The sequence below is a fragment of the Micropterus salmoides genome, unplaced genomic scaffold, assembly GCF_014851395.1.
Source record: "Micropterus salmoides isolate LMB-PRFRI ecotype aquatic unplaced genomic scaffold, ASM1485139v1 Ms_hic_scaffold_2, whole genome shotgun sequence".
Lineage (NCBI taxonomy): Eukaryota > Metazoa > Chordata > Actinopteri > Centrarchiformes > Centrarchidae > Micropterus > Micropterus salmoides.
The window spans coordinates 29,986,159-29,997,883 of record NW_024041150.1 but is presented as its reverse complement, the minus strand read 5'-3'; the positions used below and the strand labels follow the sequence as shown (position 1 = coordinate 29,997,883).

General features: G+C 35.5%; 1 long non-coding RNA gene across 4 annotated transcripts; it reads left to right on the top strand.

The window, feature by feature from the left end:
• The first annotated feature begins 2,019 nt into the window (after positions 1–2,019).
• Positions 2,020–9,091, top strand: LOC119911493. Of its 4 annotated transcripts, XR_005445872.1 has the most exons (9): positions 2,020–2,170; positions 4,683–4,916; positions 5,767–5,999; positions 6,781–6,871; positions 7,019–7,034; positions 7,135–7,226; positions 7,873–7,923; positions 8,020–8,085; positions 8,462–9,091. It is a non-coding gene; the product is annotated as an uncharacterized LOC119911493 (long non-coding RNA). The 4 variants fall into 4 exon arrangements; XR_005445871.1 differs by having other exon boundaries at positions 6,781–7,034; XR_005445870.1 differs by having other exon boundaries at positions 6,781–7,226.
• Positions 9,092–11,725: the final 2,634 nt, after the last annotated feature.

The following is an 11,725-nucleotide window of genomic DNA, read 5'->3' as shown; positions in this document are numbered from 1 at the left end:
CAATATGATCTCACAGGCTGACAACAAAAAATGTTTCTAAGAATGATCCACTCCTCCTTACTTCCCTTTTTCACAAAGCTCACACAAGTACAACCACTTCCTGCTCAGGCAAGGCAATTTAACTTGAGCCTTGTACATAGTCCCTGCTAAAAATAATGAATAAAGAATAAACACTTTGCACTTATCATATCAGAGAGAAAATTATGTAGGAATGGCACAGGTACATTTTATGAATGGCAGTATCATATTTGTGGATAAACAGTAAAATGTTTCACTGTAACACGTAGGGAGGATTTAAGCTTCTTTGTCATTCTTGGCCTGACCTTTATTGTGATGATTAATCTGAGCATACATCACATGTTCATCTAAAACAGAAGACCAATGTCAGGATTCATTTGTAAAACAGCCATGTTATAAAGCTCTGATATTAGATGATAATAGCTGTAACTAATGTTTTCATTTTTTATTAAGGACTTTAATATTTAAAGTCCTTAATAAAATTTAATTTAGGAAAATATTTTTACTTTTACTGTATGTTAGAGGGAGAAAAAGTATTTAAGCCTGTGTTTCTACCTCAACTTCACAGTTCCTCTTAACACTTTGAAATAAGTGTTGTAACAGCATAAATTTAGAAACTGTAGCCTAGTCATCACACTGACATCAAAGCTAATATGTCTGAAACAGTAAGCTGTCTATTCAAACTAAAACCATTAAAACAGCCACAGAAATGTCAATTTAACATAGCCAATATGAGTAAAGTAATTAAATGAATTTCAGAAAGACCGTTTGAATTTCCTGTTTTGAATTACATGGGCATACTTTTACATGTTTCAGCAGTCCCACCCTTGATCTAGTTTAATTTTAATAACCTTTTAACCTTATAATCTTCTTGCCTTAACTTTCAGTTAGCTGCTAGTCTCTCCTCCCGTCCTCTCTTTTAAATCAGGCTTCTCTGAGCTGGACCATCAGTCGTCCTGGGTCCTCTCTCTCTCTCTCTCTCTCTCTCTCTCTCTCTCTCTCTCTCTCTCTCTCAATTCAATTCAATTCAAATTAGCTTTATTGGCATGAATGACAACAACATTGCCAAAGCATCATATATACAACATAAGAACAATCCGCCCCATACATTTCATTAAACAAGTAATTAAAGCGTAAAGTAATCAAAGCGTATGTGTGTTGTGTTAAAAAAAAGGAAAAAAATAGAAATATTAAAAATTAAAATTAAATAAATAAATAAAACTGTAAGTGTGTGTGTGTTAAAAAAAATAAATTATATTAAAAATAAAATAAACAAAACAGTAAGTGTGTGTATGTTTGTGTGTGTGTTAAAAAATAAAAATATATTAAAAATAAAATAAATAAATAAAACAGTAAGCATGTGTGTGTTAAAAATAAAAATATATTAAAAATAAAAAATAAACAGTCTGACATTTGGGAAACAGAGTCCGTCTTGACTGTGTTTGAGCACCAAGAACCATAGATTTAAAGTCCACTTCCTCTCATCTTGCCGGATTCTTGCGCTCACAGCACGAAACATGGACCACCTGTCGAGTGCTTGATCTGGGATGTTGATGGGGAGGTCTCTGTAACGATGGGGGCACAACAGTCTCTGAATTCCGTTATCTGGTCAGTATGAGTCCCATTTTGTCCAGACCAGATCTCTAGAAGCAGAATTAAATTCAAACTGGGCCAGCATGTCTCCTCTCCTGGCTCTCTTTCCTCTCCTCTGAACAATCACTGCACCTGGTCCGGTTGTTTGTGCCAGGTGGATCGTGGTAGGCTGCTCTTTAATCCAAAAACCCTGTCTTAATATTTGTGATACCAGACAGTATAAATAAAATGTATTGAGCTAGTTGTGATTCAATATTCAATATATGTATTTGGCAAAAATATGCTGTGGTTACACCCAGTCTAGTTGTGTGACCTTTAAGTAAAAGGGAAGGAAGCAAAGACTCTAAACGTAGAAGAAGAAGTTTGAGAAACCTTCCAGTCCAATATTTATATGAAACTTATCTTCTGTTTTTCCACAGTTCCTGCTTTCTCTTCATATGCTGCAGTTTAAAGGTTTCTCTTTAGACAGTTAGAAGGTTTTTTCAGAAGCAGGGTCTCAGAGTGTCGGTGCTGGATCTGAGGATGGGAAACACTTTGCTCTGTGTGCTGGGGATTTTCTGTGAGTATCACTGAATTTATCTGATTAAATAACTCTTGCTATCTACAATAATTCTATAATATATATTTGATCCTTTCTGTCAGTTTGATGAAGTTTCAAACTCTATTGTAGTGCTGAATATCCTCCTCTACTGTGGACATGGTCAAGATAATTATACAAGTTTCTTTCTTTATTATTATATTAATCGAGATGTCTCTGTATCACTCTTGAACACATCTTTTTTCTGTCTAGACAGAAAAATATGTGTTCAAGAGTGTAATGTTATGTTAGAAAGGATTTTTACAGTATCTTACTAGCAACAGTGTTTCTGTAATTCAGATTTACAGTACTATAACTGTTTTTCACTTTTACAGTAACAAATATGTTACTGTAATTATGTAATTCAGAATACAGTACAGTTACTGTAAAAAAAATCTACAGTTACACTACTGTGACCCCATTTTGTTTAGATTATTTATATATTATTTATTTATTCATTTATGGATGCATTATTTTTTAAACATACACAAGTACTAATGATTTAACCCAGACAGACACAGTAATTATAAAATTTAAAATTCTTTATTTAAACATTTGTCATATTTAATGCACTTTACAAGAAATGTTATTTTCAGAAATTCATTTAAAATAACATAAAAGAAATTAAATTACATGTATAAACCTTACCTCAATTATAAGTGCATTCAATGTTACTGTCAAAACACAATGCAGAAAGTACTGTGCAGAACAAAGTATCTGGACGGCATACAGAACTGTATATTTACCAACAACAGAAGACCACAAAGAAAATACTCATCTGCTGACTGGGATGCTTTTTTACAAATAATCATTAACCGCACATAACATAGGAAATAACAGTAATAATAGATACTGTGCTTTTTGGTACAAAATACTAAACATTGTCTGAATATGAGTGAAATATCCATGTCAAATGACTAACTCTTTAAGTACATATAAAAAAAAATATTCTCTGGGGTGTACCATTCATGTAACTCGTGTACAAACCAAACACTTTCACTGCTGCACATTTGGATCTAAACCGACCTGCAATCTGCTACTTTTCTGGCATGAAGTCTGTTGTTCACAGCTTGTTCAGGGATGGATGGCTCCCCTGTAGGTAAAGAATTTTGGTCATAAATTAAGTATTTACACTGATAGAGTTGATAAAATATATCAATATCATATCTTGCAAAATGATCACATTGGAATCAGCTTTCCTCTAAAACTCTAAAATCAATAAAAACTGAAAATTGTAGCCTTTGTGAAAGAAGAAATATTTGCAGGGCAGGTGTCCCTAATAAATAGGCAACTGTACTGTGAATAGTACACATCCTGTTGAAAAAAGTGTCTCACCTAATCCAAGTTCTTCCACTCAAACGCTGTTAGCTGGTGGACAAAGGATGACACTCTGTTGTTGATGACTGCCATCTTCCGCTTCACTATTTCTCCTGTCCTACGACTCACTCCAGTTTTTGCGCTGCATTTGGTTCCATCAACTGGATTTATCTTATGTAAAGTTAGTATTTACTGCAAAAATCATGTCATTTTTCTGTGGGTTTTGCCTAGAAACTGTGCCACTGCAACTAATGTGAGGAAAACTACTTAACGTTAATTTTTACATCTTGAGGATAATGAGATATTTTAATTTGTTTTATATTCTATGGCGTCACACTACAATAAAACATGAACATGAAACATATTCACTTTTATGTTAGTTGTAAGATGTACTGCATATTTAGAACAGGCCTATGTTAGTTATAAGCTAACATATGAAATGTACAACAAATGAATCTAAAACTAGAAATGTGCCTAGCTATCACTTAGTTTACAATAATGCAATTAACTGAACTGACTTACAACTTACAGTTAGTCTCCTTACATTAGCTTATTATCAATGTGAACTTGACATAATACATTTGATTTTAAAACTCAAAAAGTCTTCTGTAAAATTAAACATCAACTCTGTTCACTTTGACAAAGTTAACGTTAAGTTACCAGTTTGAGCGCACAGACAATAGCTTATCTTTTTTTTTCAAGTAACATACTTTTGAATTCACTTTTCTGTTTTGTTTTTACCTTGGGTTTGTCGTTGGTTCGCTGTCTTCACCACAGGTTAACTTCCACTGGTGTTGTCTTAGTTGTGTGTGCCTGAGCTTCCACCCAGACGGTGGTGAATGAAAGATGAAACTACTGATGCATCTGTGCCAAAACGGCAGTTAGGCAAAATACAGTAACATGGATGTTACTGTAATCATATACAGTGGTTTACTGTAATTTTAAAATTTGATACATCAGATTTTTAATTACAGTAAACCGCTGTATATGGTGTCTGACGTCACCTAAAATTCCCATAATGCAATGGAAATTACAGTTATTTACTGGAAAGAGGATATACAGTATTATACTGGGTGTTATGTGGTTAATAACTGTAGAAATTACAGAAATGTCTAACAGTACATAATACTGCAATGTATTTCTCATTTCACTCCATGTATCTTGTGTTGGTTTCTAGATTCTCTGCTAACCATTGAGACCTTCATATGTGACATGAGGGAAGGAAAAGACACTGACTGGTATTACAGAATGAACAAGGATGGTCAAGAATATATATCCTACTACACAAATAAGGACTATACATTACAACCTCTAGTTAAAGGCCACAGCGGTGAATACCAGTGCTTTGGTCATCACAAGGTCTCAACTAATTTTATAAAAGAAAGTAATAAAGTCTCTCTAACTGTATCAGGTAAGTGATCAATGTTTTACCATCATGACCAACTTCCCTAAAAGTACTTAAATAATAATAATAAATGCTGTTGGAGTTCTAGTGTAAATACTAGTTTAACCTTAAAGTTTGACCAGCTCCACTAAAGCTGTTTATGCAGCCACTGTGTATGAAGGAGAATCAGTGACTCTGCACTGTAGACATCGGACTCAGACAGAAGAGAAGAACGCTGTCTTCTATAAAAACGGATCACTTATTGAGAGGGACACAAACCATCAGTCATCAATAATATCACCAAACACAGTTGAAATGACCATTCAGCCATTGAGGACAAAGAATCAGAACCGATAAAACTGAAAGTTGAACGTAAGTAGTTTTCAAAATAAAGTTTCAACATTCAGGGACATTTTGCCAGAAGGAGCTGCAGACATGTAGCATTCCCAGAGTGAAGCAGAGAGATGATTTCTCTGCATTATCTTAGAGACACTGGACACAAAGAGAAGGCTGTGTCTAAATGGTCATTCATTCATAAAAGTTTGTTTAAACTTTAATCCATGGTCATTAAGAAACATAAGTATAGCTGCTAATGATTTCCATCAACAATTAGCCTAGTTGTTGCACCACCAAGAATGCTGGATTTTGTATTTCTCATTTCAATTATCTTTTAAACTGGACTTATTTACAGGTACATTAAGTACTGTTTTTACATCCATCCATCCTCAACCGCCAGTCCATCGCAGGGCCACACACAAACAAACAACCACTCACACTCACATCCGCACCTAAGGACAATTTAATTCAATTTAATCTAATTCATACACAAAACAAGCAGAAATATAAGTCTTTCATATTGTTCCTATCGGTTTCACAGATGAAGAAATTATCCTGGTGAGCCCTGTCCATCCTGTGACGGAGGGAGATTCTGTTACTCTTGGCTGCAAATTGAGGGCAGAAAAAATGCTTTCCAATGTCACATTCTACAAAAATCATCAAATAATGACAGAGAGGAGCTGAATATCTCTGCAGTCTCAAAGTCAGACGAAGGTTTCTACAAGTGTGAATACTCAGGAAATGTGTCACCACAGAGTTGGATGTCAGTAAAATGTGAGTATGATTAATAAGTCCTGTGTTCATTTTTTATGTGTGCTACAGTAAATCAGCAGATTTCTGTGGTATAGCTTCCTTCCACTAAGATTCAGGACACATTTTTGAAAATCGTCCTCTCCAAGTAAAGTAAATGAATCATTTTCAGTCAAATGTGGTTTATTTGTTGCAGTAAAGAGTCTGCAGCAATAACAGCACATCAAATCCAGAGTTATTATTCAGTGACCTTACACAGCCGAATGCTTCATAAGGCTCATTGTTTTCCTTTATTTATCCACTATAGTCTTCCTAGAATTAATCAAAAGAAAAAAAGGGCAACCCGTTGGAGATACATAGACATGCACCAAATGTACCAAATGAAAGGATCGATTGATGACCCCCCCCCCTATCACTGCGGGATGTTCCATTCTCAGTCTACAGGCCTGTAAAGCATGGGTGTGCTTTTGGTGACAGGAATGTTGATGAATACTCACTGTTTTTATCAATATTTCAATGTTATGTTATTTGGAACTTGGATGTATGGACAGAAAAAATGTATTAAAAATTTCAACCAATAAAAGCAACATTTTAACAGTAAATGTTGCCAAAATATGGCCATTCGCCTGGTATATTTTGAATGAAAACTGTTGTATTTTAGTTTAATTTAATCAGATTTACAGTTACAATTGCATTCTAGGTGTATTAGAAGATATTCAGTTGCATTAAAAGCTTCGTTATGATGGTTTTGATGGTTTATTGCATTAAAATATAGTTAATTAATAGTTATTCTTTATTATTGCAGCGTCCAGCTCTCCAATTCCTCTGCTGCTGATCGTTGGGCTGGTTATTTGTATCTTCCTGTTTGTTCTCCTGTCATTGCTGCTGCTGTGTTGGTACAAAAAAAGGACCTTTTCTTGTTTATTCTATATAAATACCTCTCTGCATATTAAAATCACTGAGGAATTCTGATGTCAAGATATGGATCAGTGATTCAGTTTTCAAAACAAAATCATGTAACGTAATAATTACGTCTTTCACAGATTCATGTTGTCACAGGTTGGTACAACACTCTCTTATCTCATCTTCAAATTAATGTAACGTAACAAACATTTTAACACATTAGTACTTAAATAACATGGTTTACTATATATTTCAGGCTCATCCAGTCTCAGAGAACCAATCAAAGCTCTGCTACAGTCCAAAATGTCAACCAAGATGAGCAGCAAGTATACTCCTCTCTTCTCCATGGTCAGTCTTCTAGCTAATCTTGTATTACTTTCAAAACTATTTCTGACACTCTTATGTCTTAAATTTATATCTAGATATTATATTTAGAACTATTAGAAACAACAGCATTTGTGGAAGAAATTTATAAATAAAGCTTGATGGAAAAATAAAAAATAGATAGCGGCACTGAAGACACAAAAAGGCACTGGAAACAGGCAGAGTTTGGCTCCACTAAGAGTCAATTATTCTTTTGCAAGACATGACAATGAGTTTGCACCAACCAGGTCTAAAAATGCAGAACTGAAGCTGAGGTTGCTGCAGCCTGGTTTTATACCCTCTACTCGTACACTACATAACATGCATGCATAATAATTATATGAATATCCTGACTACATATAACATACAAATATATGTTGTCTAATAAATAAAATATACTGATTACAAAACATGTTGATGACCATCTCATCATAGAAAGGCAACTTATAGGCACATTTGTCATTATCTTAACTTTTGGCCTATGTGTACATAATATCCACGTTATATTGGAAACTTTTAACGTCAGTTTTCATTTATACACATTCAGCAGGTTTAACACTGTTACGCTAAATCATCATGGACATGAGGTTACTAAATTCACCTTTGATTTTGTTTTTCTTCTGACCTGTAGGTGATGTTTGTGTCTATGAAACAATCAGTGGCTCTGGAAACACTGGAAGTGGTAAAGTATAAACTCGGATTTATGCAGAGCAGTCCAGACTGATAAGATTTAATTGAGTGATTAAAATTAAAGAAAGTAAAAACTTTCAAATTTCAGGTGAACGGACAAATGTATACACAAATGCCACATCTGAGATTCAGCTCAAAGCTCTTGTAAAGAGAAGTAAGTACACAAAATTTTAAACATATTTTGGTCACATGACCATAGGATGGCCAGTGATGTTGGGTGATAAGGTCTGGATAGCAGTCAGTGCTTTTTAAATCATCCCAAAGATACTGGATGAAACTGAGGTCAGTTCTTCCACACCAAACTAGCTTGCTTTATGCAGGAGGACATTATCATGTTGACGTAGGAAAGGGCCTTCCCCAAGCTGCTGCCATAAAGCTGGAAGTAAAAGCACATTAAAATGTCATTGTATGCTACAGCCCTAGGCCAAACGTTCACATTGGTGTCCACATAGTTTGTGTGTAGCATAAATTATGTTATAGGTTAATATTTCAAGTACATATTTATCACTTGTATTTATTTTGATTTCCAGGTTGAGAAAATGAGAAAAGCAGGGACAACAACATGAAAAACAACATATTTAAACAGTGTTGACAGTATTTATAAAACTGATGCCATCCAAACATCATCAGATCATGTGAAAGACTTTCAACTGTAATATGTATAATATAGATTTAATTTCCTGTTGATTTCTGCTGAATTTGCCTTTTTATTTTTATTTTTTATTTATTTTTATTGCAATAATTTAGTTATTCTGTAGGTGAGATGGCATATAGGTCTATATGTGTGTCTTTTCATGTCAGCATGGCTTTCGGCAGGGTGTTTTGTTGTCTAGAGTCGTTTCAAGCTTGCAGTTAAATGTGGTAGCATTTTTGGTAATGTCATTATCATTGTTTTATTTTGAGCCTGCAGATCTGGGCTTCATCACTTTGTACGTTCACCATTCATTGTGTGTGTGCACTACAGTCATCTGTGCAGCTCACTTCATCTGCTGTTAACGAGACATGTCATTTATCTAGTAGTAGCAGCCTACATGTCTTGTAAAGAATTGGAAAATTGGAAAATGGAGACTTTTTTGTCAAAGACGTACATTGTGGTTACTCTTTACTCTATTTTTAGAATTTGACATATTTACCATCAATAAAATATCGTTTTACATAAATTGATTGTGTAAGTGGTGAAATAATTTGAAACAGACAGTTTGTTTACAAACATCTACTGCTAGTCTTGGCAGGTGAGAGACACTTTAGATTGTAATTGTGGCCCTGCTTCCTTTATTTTGCTCTCTGTTAGTCTGCGACTTACTGAGCCCAAACACCTTTTTCCCTAAAAAGCACAGCATACATACAAACAGAAACAACATCATATGTAATATATAAAACTAATTTTATTCCATGAATAGTGTTTTGGGGACAATACACTGGTCATAAAAAATACTTTCACAACCACAGCTCCAGAAGAAGAGGGGAGAGAAAGAAAGAGAGAGAGCTTCCTCACTTAATGCGCCAAGTATTCTGAAATGAGAAGTGATTACACATCTTAAAGAGGTCATATTGTGCTTTTTGGCTTTTTCCCTCTCCTTTAAGTTATATATCTTTTTTGTGCATGTAACAGGTTTGCAAAGTGAAAAAGCCCAAAGTACACCCCAAAGGGAGTTCCCATCTCCCACAGAAAACTCAGCTTGTTTGTAGTCCAGCTGCTTCCCTTTCATCGCCTCATATAACGCTCGCCAAGTGGCTACTCCGACACACCCTCAAAAACACCGATGGAAAAACACTGAGCTGCAGCACAAACCTCTCCGGGCTTCAAGGTATGCTTTCTCACATTTAGTGGGCGTTTCACAGGTGTTTTGGTGTTAAAAAGGTATGAAAATTTAGTGCGCTTGCGTAAACAGCAGGGTGTTCAGGGAACCACCGTTTCCGTTGAAAAAAATGTTTTGCTACGTTTTGTCTGCGCTGAACTCAGCCCAGCTTCTCATTGACCCGCCCTTCTCTGCTTCTGATTGGCTAGTAGCAGAGATGGGGACTCGAGTTAGAGACTCAGACTCGAGTGCGACTTAAGTCGCACACACAGTGACTTCAGACTTGACTTGAGACTCGTCCTTAAAAGACTTCAGACTCGAATCGGACTCAAGGTGCGGGACTCGTGAACAATGTTTATTTTAGGAAACGTCTGATGAGCTTGCCGTTATTCCCTCCCTCTGTTAATATAACCTGCCTACATTACATGGTTGTGCTCTGTAAGTTAAAAACAGGTTACAGCTTTATTGTTGACCATGTAACTTTACAGTTTAATTTAGTTAACTTTACACTGGGTTTGAGAGTCAACAGGGTTTGTTGTCTTACAGTAGTTTATAAGCTGTAATTAATAGTAGACGCATTGTACATTAGGCTACATGGTTGTGCTCTGTAAGTTAAAAACAGGTTACAAGTTTATTGTTGATTATGCAACGTCACAGTTTTATTTAGTTAACGTTACACTGGGTTTAAGAGTCTGGGGAGTGTTTTGACGTACAGTATTTAATAAGTCGTCAATAATTGCATTGCATATTAGCCTACATGTGCTCTGTAAATGAAAACAGGTTACAGTTACAGAATTACAGCTTACAGCTATGCAGTTTTATAAGCAACCTGGATTGAACGCAGCAGGTGATACAACATTCGTTATAACCATGAGAGACTTGACTTGGACTCTAGCTCAAAGACTTGTGAGCATCTCTGGCTATTAGTCCTTAACTAGGAACTGTGCATGTGCAACTCCCAATAAAGGTAATTTAGAGACAAGATGCATCACTCCATAGCTAAAACGAAGCCTTCAACACAGGGTGAAAAGAGGAGCTGCAGCAATGTGCAGTATGAAAAAACATATGGTGGTGAAAATTAAACCATGTAAACCTGTTCTGGTACAACCCCTAAATAAGATTTTGAACCTGACAATCAGCATAATACCACCTCTTTAATAAAGACTTAGCAAAACAGCTTTCTTGACCAGAGGAGTCAGGCATCATGTTTGTTTAAGTTTGAGGTACAGTCACATATCTGAAATCATATTTCTATCTGGCCACGTACAGTATGATCTTATACCTCCCACAGACCTTCTGCTGGTTTCAGGTAGACTTTGGGGGTAATTGTGTCTAAAATTATATGGAAATATGGAACAATATGGAAAATATTTTCTTTTTATGTTTGTCAGCTAAATAAAGGTTGAATTAACATATCACAGATTTTTGTTTTTATTGTCTTTTGGAAAAGATCCCAACTTTTCTGGAAAAGAAGGTTTGTATGTAACAAGTGCATCATACAATTCTGAACCTTTTTCTTAGCTGCAGTAGTTCGTAGCTGTAGTTCAAATGAGACGACATCCAGGTTACAGTTCAGTTCTAAGCCACTTACTGTATCACAGAAAGATTTTAAAGGGGAGAGAACGTCAATCATATTATTAGACAGTAATGTGGGAGGGCAGGTGGAAATGTGACATGTTCCTGCTGCATCCTATTGCCTCTCTATGATTTCCACCCCATGATGTAAAACATGTTAAAATATCTTATAATTGTTTAGATTTCATTCAAAGAAATACATCTGACGGTTAAGTGACCTACAAAAGTCCCTCAGCTGTACGAGCATCTCTCTGCCCCCTGGTTCAAAGTTTGTGGTCACATCTCAGCTCTGCAGTCCTTCACTACCCAGAAGCAATTTACTTTTTACTTTACTGGATCACCAAAAGTAGAGGGAAGATTATAAAACAAATTAAACTGGGTGTGTAAAGGAACTCATGCTAAAGCTATTAGGAACACTGG